Source organism: Clarias gariepinus, chromosome 27 (genome assembly GCF_024256425.1).
Source record: "Clarias gariepinus isolate MV-2021 ecotype Netherlands chromosome 27, CGAR_prim_01v2, whole genome shotgun sequence".
NCBI lineage: Eukaryota > Metazoa > Chordata > Actinopteri > Siluriformes > Clariidae > Clarias > Clarias gariepinus.
Genome location: NC_071126.1, coordinates 3,815,212 through 3,826,745, shown reverse-complemented (window position 1 = coordinate 3,826,745; position 11,534 = coordinate 3,815,212).

Below are 11,534 nucleotides of genomic sequence, written 5' to 3'. Positions count from 1 at the left end.
TATATATATATATAATTTTTTAATGAAATATGAATAATTGAATTTGGCACAAAATCCTTTCTAAAATGTGTAACCACCTGTCCTGCATAAAGTTTTTTTTATTATTATTACTAACACTTTGCATGTTTATTAATACTTTTTAATTAAAATATTAATTATTTATTTCAATAGCTTCCGTGCAATATTTTATTTCAATTAAAATAGATCATAAAGCCATTATTGAATTTACAATGTCATCTATCCTGCGTGTGTGTTTTAAACCACAGTTAAAAGAAAAACAATATCAAAGCAAAAATGGTTGCACACTTTATCCAAAACACAAATCCAGGAAGTGCAAGTCGAAAATGTAAGAAGTGAGCCAAACCCAATAGGAGATACCCTGTCTTGACCGCACGAATAGCACAGAGAAGATAAAGTGAAACCCAATTATCATTTAAGTATTTTTGCAGGTAATTTTACTGTCACACTATTTAAAAACTTCTACATTGCATGCACTGCAGTGGATACCAAGATTTTATTACATTGAGGTGTGTCTGTCTTGGTCATCTTTTAGATGATGCTTTACAAAGCAGCATACATAGGTACCCTTAAGGGGAAACTTGTAATTCCTGTTGAACATTAAACCCCCATACAGAGAATGTGTCATTCAGTTTCTCATAAGCAAGATGCAAGTGTGGGAAGATGATTATTATGCATATTATATATATAAAATACATTTATAGTCATTTAAATTATTATTGAATTATTGACAATTATAATCACAATATTTCTATTTTTATACCTAATCAAACTATTCATTCTGTTTTATTAGCACTAAATGATAATTTGTATGCTGCATGATTAGCAGAGATGTCAAGTAACAAAGTACAAATACATACATTTTTACATTAAAAAAAACATCCGGATAAATCTGGATGGAGCGAATTTGATTGTGGTTGGATGAGAAGTATAAACATACCATTCCGACACCCAATTGGTTGGTACGCGATCCATCGCACCTGCACATGACGTCACATCACACACTCCAGCAAGGACGTTTGAATAAAATAGCATTTTCGGTTGATAACATTGTGATAAGTAGGCGAAGATGTCCGTGATAGAGACTCAAGAGTTGAGCGAAATGTCACAACCAAGCACCAGCGCAGAAGGTAACAGCACCAAGAAGATAACAGGAATGATATATATATATATATATATATATATATATATATATATATATATATATATATAATTATTTTTTATTAATTACTTGCACTAATCATACATTCTGACTGCACTAATGTTTATTGTAGACAACCATACAAGGGTAATTGTTACTAAGCCTGCCCTGGGTACACTCATTTTCTTGTATGTTGCCCTCACAGATTCCTGCAGCTAAGCTTGGATGTACATTTACATTCCAATAAAGGTTACCGATGAAATGCCTCTGAAGTTTGACTTTTTGCACCATTAAAATACTTAACTAGTTATCAAATCTTCTTCTCCATAAAACATGTTAATACTCAGTAGTACACATATATGGTTCTTTAATGTATTTGCATTGGACTAAAATGCATTCTTTTTCAATTGCTATATACAGTATCCCAAATCACTATGGCCTTTAAAAAATACACCAAAAAAACAACAACACATTTTTCTTTTTTTTTTATGAGGTGTTAGTGCAGTATATAGGCCCGTGGCACAGCCTAAGCTTTTATCCTTAATGCCCAGACCCCCTCATGTTACTTTTACTTTTATACTTTAAGTAGTTTTGAAACCAGTACTTTTACACTTTTACTTGAGCAAAAAGCTTGAGTTGATACTTCAACTTCTTAAGAAGTCTTTTTAAACCCTAGTATCTATACTTCTACTCAAGTAATGAATGTGAATACTTTTGACACCACTGATGATTAGATAACTTTAATATTTAAAAAAAATAAAGCATCAGGTGGCTACAGTACACATGATTCTCTACAAGCACAAGCTTGCTTGTGCTTGGTACATGGAATGAAGGCTGAATCACCATGGGTGGTTGTGTTTTTTGTTTTTCTGGGGGAGTTGGGAGATTGCTCTATAAATATGCTGACATGCACACACGAAAGCACAAACTTAGCACTCGTCTCAATAAGTTCAGCCTAAACTCTGCAACATGGTCATGGGCAAAGGTGTTGAAGTACAGGTCAATAAGGCCATCTATCAGACAGGTGAGTCAATAAATTGTATTGAAGCGATTCATACAAATGCTACTTGTGATGCAGTTACATATGTTATTAATATTATGATTATTATTACAAACCACTTTTCCCTTTTTATTTACACTATTTGTAACATTAAATCTATTTTGTTTAAAGCTGGTGTGGCAAAAGAGAAAATTGGTGAGGTGACTGGAGAAAAACAAAGCAAGGACAAGAAACAGGATGGAGGTAATTATATTATTTTTTGATAAATTTTCTCATTTGATTAATGAAAAAAAAATTCCCTGTTCAGTATTAGCAAGGATCAAGCAGTGTAATTCTATTTGTAAATTATATTAGTTTTAAAGCTTTCTGATTCTCTTTTAAATAATAATAATAATAATAATAATAATAAACATCCTATAGCAGTGGTAGGTTGCGTTATAGAAATAAAATTCTTTATTATGATTAAAGTGTATGTATGCCTGTTGTAATAAGGCTGTAACTGTTGCAGTTCTCAACGATTTGGTGAGCGGTGTGGTCGGCAAAGGTTCAGCAAACCAGGCAGCAGATCAGGCACTCGCTTTTGGAAAAAAGTTACTTGACAAATGTAATGCATTTTAAGTGTTTGTATCACATTATTACCAAATTTTGCATAAGACTGTTTAATTAAACAGCAATGGAAAAGAAAATGTGTTTAATTTCTTTATTCATAACAAAAAAAAGCTAATTTTCACATGATGGTGTAGATGAGCTTTTGGAATGGTTTTGGTCCCCAATGAGCTAAACTCACCCACATACAAACACACATTTCCAGGGTGTCACTAAATACACTGGATTTAATATTCACACATTTTAAATGGAAAATATTACATTTAGCACATCTCCAAGTCTAAGTGCTGAACAAGACCAGTGTGTTGGATGGATGTTTTTCTGTTTGAGGTATTTTATGAATGTTCTTCTCCAAATTAAAGACATAATTCCTCTGAGTATAAAACTCCTGCTCTAAGGTTAAAGACATTTTTAGTGTTGCCTTTTAATACTCATAATGTGGGGTCACAAGTTTTGGGACAACAAACATTGTGAATGAATGAATGAATGTAAACATGTTTTGTAAGCTGGATAATAAAAATAACCCACATTTCATTTGCACAATGGATGCAGAGCCAATACTGCCAACATTAGTTAAAAACAAATTAATACAAAACTACAACACAGTAAGATAGTGAATAGCTTGAGAACGTGAACTTAAAAACATCGCAGCATGACATTCTTTATAACTAGCAGCTTGTTTGGTTGTCATACAGAAATCACAGCATAGTTATAGTAGAACAAACTTTATGGAACAAAGCTTGGCACAATATGAGTGGGACAATTTATTATTTAATATAATTTATTAAGTAATATAGTATGCCCCTTTGGAAACTCAGAAAATGACAGAAGGCTGTGAGATGATCGGGCACAGGGTTGGTCTAAGGCTGGTCAGGAGTCAGGATGAATAAACTGGTAGAGGGGACATTGAGCATTTATGTGAATAATTTGTGACAAAAGACAGAAAAATATAAATATCCTTCTTAAATAATAATAATAATAATAACAATAATAATAATAATAATAATAATAGTAATAATAAAGTATTAATTGAATAACTACTAAGAATGCACTGCTTAGTTAGAAGGATAAGAAAGCCTGGGTAATCACTGTAGACAGGTTGGTCTACTGATTACTCTTAAAGCAATCTCAACATCAGGGACATCGCAATGCCCTGGAGGTGTTTATACACACTATAGTGATCAATCAACAGAAACTATAAACACACTACAAACATTACTGTATTTAAGCTGATACTGTAATCTTATATTAGGAGATTGGCTAGCTTCCATTCATTTGACATCCAACAGCTTTTCCCAGATGGCCAGGCAATACGTTAATCTACATGGTCTTTCCTTGGTATTCTTTTAATCAAACTGCACTTACAGTATTTTTACAGTAAAAATTCAGTAACCCCTTGATCTTTGTTAGGTTTCTGCATCTAAAGTCCTCACCAGGAACACCTGGTTTGAGACAGGAATAAATCCTGAATGCAACACCAATCCACCTTAGTGCCTCATGCAAACACACTCACGCTCAGGAGCATTTCTATATTTATGTAAGGAAACAGGAAAACCCAGAGCAACTCAACACATGCAGAATCCCTGGTTGACCCAGGAGATTTAAGGCTGCAATACTAACCATTGTTCCACCCTGCCACCCATAGCACACAACTGAAAAAGAAGTTAACGTTGCACTGAAAAAAATTAACATGGCTACCTGTTACATGTACTAAAATGTAATATGTGTTTTGTACATAATAATTTTATGTTTCCAAGATGAACATGAATAAATGATGTTGTATTTACATGAAATTCAACAACTTAACATGTATTAGATTTAATCATGTTGAGATAAACCAAAGAGATCTTACGTGCGTTTAACTTCATGCGGCGCTGCACAGACCGATCGGCGGCTGACTTAAAGTAGTGCATGCCGGTTAGAAATTTTGTCCGACTTGAACCGACACCACGTGACGTTCACGTGTGGTATCAAAGTAACGCGAGAGCGTTTCGAGAACAGCCGGCTTGCTTAGCCAGCGCAGCACTTCAGGAGCGACTGCACCAGGCTGTGATGACGTCACAGCTTCTCATGATTGGCCACATTCACCACACGACGATGATCACGAGTCTTTCGTGCCTTAATCCATATAATTGCATAATAAATCAATGTGCATGCCATTTCGTAAATAGTTTACGATCTTTTGACCGCAGTAAATTTTTTCCTTTAAATTCTTTATATTGGATTTGTGCATAAGTTTATTGTACTTTTTTTCATACAGACCACTTATAGTATTCAGCTGCATATTTAAGTAATATTTTTTATGGAATAACTAAAATGTCACAGACATTTAATGTAATGTGGTCAACATTGGTTGATGCTGAAATCTGTAGTTGCTGCTTCACTTGCATGTCCTGCATTGTGCTAGTGTGCATTGTCAATTGAAAAATACAACATTTAGATCACTTTTATACACTGGTATAAATTATAATAAACACAAATACATTGTGCTTGTGCATCTATGATTTTTCTTGGTGGCTTCCACACCTTGAGTATAGTTCCATGGTCTCTCACTTCGCATATATAAAGACCATGCATTACCAAGTGCTAGAAAAAACAAAATGAATAATATAACAATGAATGTGAAGGACAGCAAAGGAAGAACCTTTACTCCTAAGGTTTCCAAGGAAATTGCAGAAAGAATGAAAACTGGTAAGTAAATGGAAGAACTGGAATAAATACAAGTTAACAATTATTTGTGTGATAGTTTTTTTATTATTATTATTAATTTTTTCAACAAAACAACAGCAGTGGTACAGGTATCTCAACAACAGGCTAAATTTTGTAACACATTCTAATGGCTATAAATGCCTAAATGCAAAAACAAAGATAAAAACAAATCACAAAACAAGTTTAGAAAGGCATAGTCAATGGAGACCTTCAAGAAAGTTCCAGAGAGAGGACTGTTTGATAGTTTTGAGTATTTCTCCAGATGTTCCTCTCTGATGTCATGGCAAAAGTTACAGCCGTTGACACAAAACAAGGTAAACACTTGTGATGAACAAACACATACTGGACACATAAGTGACAACTAAATTTTCAGCTTTCTCTCTAAACAGCTTCTATCAGCGATCTAGCTTGTGCTGCAGTGTTTCCCCAACCTTCTTATCTATGTCCCTCTACCTCCACTGAGTCACCTGTACCCCTAAATCTCAGTTTTGTGAAACCACCAACCAGCCAGTGCCCTGTGCAACAGACACCCATTAGCTAGGACCTACCGACTGCCACCCTAAAAACCGATGTAGTGGGTGGTAACCCTTCAGGAGCCAGAAACCCATCCTCCGTTTAGATAGACCGCCCTGAATCACAAGGTATGGCACCTAAGACTGGAAAAAAGATGCATGTGTTTGCAGTGGTAAAAAACTTTTTTTCAGAAATCACACACAAAATGACATTGCTACTTTTGGACCTTACAAAAACTTATCAGCAACTCTGCAACAAAACTGCTTTTTATAAAAAGCTACAAACTACTTTTTCACAAAAAGGATACACCTTGTCAAGTGAAAAAATTAGAAAAAAGTTAACCAACATGTTAACTTCTAACAAAAGAGTTAAGGATCGCCACTGTGCAACTGGGGAGGGAAAGCAAACCTGGGAGTACTACACAGTAAGTCTAAGACTGCACTGTATAAGATCATTTTGCACCTTATTACAAAGTCACTTTCGTATCACATTGTGCTTTTTCTGCAGCAAATGGATGAGCTATTTGGGTCCTCTGGGATAGGAACTGCACCACCTGGAACTATCTTCTCAAAACAGGCCTCCATCAATCACTCTTCCTCAAGCTTAGGCAGCAGGTGCTTCTGTAGACGAGCAGCCAGGGACCTCTGCCAGTACAAGCATATCCAGGAAGCAGAGATCCTCACATTTTTTTGAGGCATATGAAGCGCATGCAGAACGAAGAACAGCTGTGCTTGAGTCTCTTGTAAGGCCGGACCTGGAGAGATGGCGTCAACTAAAAGAGAGGCGCAGACAATCTTTTGAAAAAAACAAAAGACGTTGACCAGTTTAGGAACTGTTGTGGAGGAGCTAAAGAAAATTAGAAGACAACAAGAGCACATTATACAGTTACTAAAACCTTCTTGAAAACATGGCAAATAAAGCTTATTCTGTTTCAAGCAAATGTCTATGTCCTTTTATTGTCATCTTTCCAATGTTATAAATTGCCTCTTATTTTCAGTTACAATTTCAAAATGCACTTTGAGGTGACACTTCAGAGCTCTTGCCTTGCATTTGTTGCACTTTCATACAATTTTACTAGTAAGTCTTATAGACTAAATTATATTAACTGTCTACAATTTTTAACTTTCACTGAAATGATTGCATGTTGGTACTGCAACATAAGACCTAACATAACACCACTAAACAAAACATAATTTGATTAAGTATAAGCTTGATTTATAAAACAGTATTTGTTCAGTTACTTTAAAATGAAATGATTTACACATGCACATATATTGTTTATAAACTTACCGTCGTTGTTCATCCTGCTGCATTTCTTCCAACAAAAAAGGTCTTTTTATAGCTTCCAGTTCATCTGCAATAAAGTAGGCAAACGCCATGTGATCTGACATGTTTGAGGAAGAAACGAGATCCCCAACGTGTCCGACTTGACGGCTCCATTTTCAGCTCCTCCCCGACTGCTTCCGGCTAATCTCGCCGATCGGTCTGCACAGCGCAGCATGAGCTCGAACGCACCTATTTACTTCACCGTTATAATCAACCCACTCACCAAAGTAACGATTTCTTTTTGCATTACAACCCAGTGTGCCCTATGTGAATCCATAACACTGACATCTAGTGGTAACTGACTGAACTAACCTGATTTTTTTTCACATCAATCATGGCTGCTACTGTGGTAAACCTTTTTGCAGGTCTGTTTATTTTACATGTTTTTTGATAGGTTGGCATGTTTGATGCCAGTGTTTTTAGTTCCTGCCCTAGAGCAAAATTTGATGTGCATAGTGATTGATGAAAAGTTAAAATCAATAAATATATTTTGAAATGAGAAAATTTATGTCATCAGTGAACGTAACCAGTTGGTAAAACATACTGGACATCCCAACGGGTCATATATGGACCATGTCACTACATGTAGTAGGAAAGGGTTAATAAAAAAAAAAAAAAACACCTGTTTGTTTTAGGATTCACTGGGTCTGTATCATCATTTCAGCCAAAGGAGATAGATTTCCTATTAGATTAGGTGGTCTGGGTTTTCCAGGGCTAGGGTAAACATGAGCACATGGAGAAAGTGACAGCGTGGGAAAAAAAAGAGAGAGCACGAGGCAGACAGGGCATAAATCATGACACTTTAACAGATTTGATGTTCCTCTGTCTCACACCACCCTCAACTTCATCTTTATTACAGGCTTCCTTGCTCCCCCATCCACCATAAACAGAAAACAGCCACTACTTCTTTTGCAGTCCCATCACCTAACATCTCAGATGACCAGGTACAACGCGGTCTAAGCAGGCTCTGCTCTACAAAAGCTGCAGGTCTGGACAATATCAACCCAAGAGTCCTGAAATCCTGTGCTACTCAAGTATGTGAGGTCCTACGGTACCTCTTTAGCCTACGTCTGTCTCTACAAAAAATCCCTGCCCTGTGGAAAATATCCTGCATTGTTCCGGTCCCCAAGATACCATGACCTAGAGGCCCGTCACTCTAACATCACATATTATGAAGGTGTTTGAGAGACTTATCCTGGATACACTTCGTCCCCAGGTGAAGTCTTCTCTTGACCCTCTTTAGTTTGCCTATTAGCCACTCCTGGAAGTAGATGACGCCATTATACACCTGCTTCACCGTACCTACTCCCACCTCGACAAACCTGGGACTAGTCTAAGGATTATCTTCTTTGACTTCTCCAGTGCCTTCAACACCATACGACCGGCAGTACTGGGGGAGAAACTAAGGATCATGGAAATTGACATTCTCTTGGTCTCCTGGATAATGGACTACCTGACCTGCTGTCCCCAGTATGTTCGTTTACAAAACTGGGTGTCTGACACTGTGATCTGCAGCACTGGTGCTCCTCAGGGGACTGTTCTGTCTCTATTTCTTTTTACCCTCTATACATCGGACTTTAAATATAATTTAGAATCATGCCATCTACAAAAGTTCCCTGACGACTACGTGGTGGTGGGATATATTGAGGACGGTGACGTCGCTGAGTATCAGTCTGTGGTGGATGACTTTCTGGTTTTCTGGTGTAAGCATAACCACCGTCAACTCTACATCAAGAAAACAAAGCACCTGGTGGTCGACTTTAGGAAAGGTGGAACCCCTGTGACTCCTATATCTGTCCAGGAAGAGACAGTGGACATTGTCTCGGACTACAAATACCTGGGAGTGCATCTGGATAACAAACTAAACTGGTCAGTTAACACAATGGCCCTCTACAAGAAAGGACAGAGCAGGTTGTACTTTCTGAGAACGCTCAGGTCTTTCAACATCTGTAATACCATTCTTCAGATGTTTTATGAATCTGTTGTGGCAAGTGTTGTCTTCTATGCTGTGGTCTGTTGGGGCTGTAACATAAAAGCGGCAGACAGAAACAGAATGGACAAGTCATTAAAAGGGCCGGATATGTCCTGGACTTGAATCTGGGCTCTGTTGATGTCGTGGCAAGGAGGAGGATCCTGTCCAAAATACGCCCAAACTTGAACAATCCTTTTCACCTGCTATACAGAGTTCTCACCTGGGGTGCGTTTCCCGTACAACGATGTACAGTGGTTACCTAATCGGAATGTAGGTTCTACCGGCGCGGTGCTTGGTGGTACCGTTTGGCTTTCTGCGTTTGTTGGCTTTTACCGCTGAGTGGCACTATATAACTGCAGGCTGACGTCTTATGCCTTATCTCATTCTCTGCTGGATTAATAAGACATGGAATTTTAGAACTGCACGTAGTAGCTGATAAAATCAAGTAAAACATTGTAGTTAAACAAATTCATAATCACAGAACTAAAATGACAGTACAAATGTAGAATTGAAATTAAATGAAATCTTATTAGGATCAAATTTAAGCAAAATAAATGTTAACACAATGAGCCTTTCGATTTTATCACGTGTAATTAGAAAAGACGTGTGTAGGGTTTTGTGTCGTCTTATATCTTGTGTTCTTTAAATTTATAGTAGATTTATTAACTAAAATAAATGACCATAAAATTATAACATTGTCAGGACGTTCTACTGCGTCGGTCATTCAGCCCCGCTTGTGTTTTTGCATTATTATAAGAATAAAATGCAGTAGACTGTTATGATCTGTAATGGGTTCGACCCATGTTGCACGGGCGGCACCATAAAGCACGGACGCGAGGCGAGATCTTACGGGAAAAAGGCTAATTTATTTAGGTAAAATGAAGAAGAAAAGTGTTGAAGGAGGGAGAATGGAAAGAAAGGGATAAAGATTATGCATATGCAGTTTCGGGGGCTGTGCCACACTGGCATGCGGTCACACAGCTGACGATAAGCGTTGGTGCGCAAAGTGGCAAAACTGAGAATGTGGAGGCAGCGCTCCTGCACACTGCCTCGTGACGGCGCTTCTCCCGCTGTCGATGGCCGGCGCGAGTCCTCGCTGACACAAAAACCTAACACAAACGTCCTCACAGCCTTTCTCTCTTCGGCAGCGGGGCTGCGAAGGCGGGCACGGTGCGGGAGTGAAGATGCCGCGGGAGCTCGCACAGCTCTTTCTCGCGCTGTCCTCAGCGCGGAGATCAAAGGGCAAAATTCTAGTGTCCTTGTTTAAAGTCCCTGGGGCGCGTCACATCGCCCCACTGACATGCTTCTTTCATATTCTCCATCACATCACGTACTTTCCAGACCTCGGACAAAACTCTGCGCCTTGCTTTTATAATGCGGAGCAAGCCCGAGATCATATTAACGCTGATTATCGCCAGCCCGCACGAATAGGCGGCTCTGTCCCTTTGCCGCCTATTCAGGGAGCCTACGGAATGAGCGAGTAGCGATAGTAGATTTGGGCGCACACCCATCACAGGAGCACGCCGTGGCAGATCATCATCATTGTCCTAAACTTGTATTTTATAAGGTTTTTTCAGCGGAGGTACAGCGCAACAGGGGTCATTATTTACTATTAAACATTAAACAAATTTACAAAACTTTATGCTTGCGATTAAGCGCTGATTCTACGTAGGAAAGTAAAGAAGAGGATCATGATGCTCAACATTCCAAAGACCAAACCCCATTTAAATAAAATTAACAAATATTGCAAGTAAATAATAGCCCACGTTTAAAAAAGCATTTCTGCATCTGCATCTGCAATAATCCTGCATCTGTTTTAGGTGTTCCAGCTGCCACTGTTCTAGAATTCAAATTAAATTAAATCTTATTAGGATCAAATTTAAGCACAATAAATGTTAACACAGTGAGCCTTTAGATTTTATCACTTGTAATTAGAAAAGAAGCGTGTGGGGATTTGTGTATTCTTATTTTTTGTGTTCTTTAAATTTATAGTAGATTTATTAACTGAAATAAATTACCATAAAATTAAAACAGTGTTAGGGCGTTCTACTGCATCAGCAGATTTTGGTCATTCAGCCCCGCTTGTGTTTTTGCGTTATTATAAGAATGAAATGCAGTATGCTGTTATGATTTGTAACGGGTTCGACCCATGTTACTCAAACAACTCAGTTCATATGTAAGTAAATAGATAGAAAGTAAATGGCTGTTTGGGGGAGGGACGTGCTAATGATTTGGTCAGCTCTGCGTGT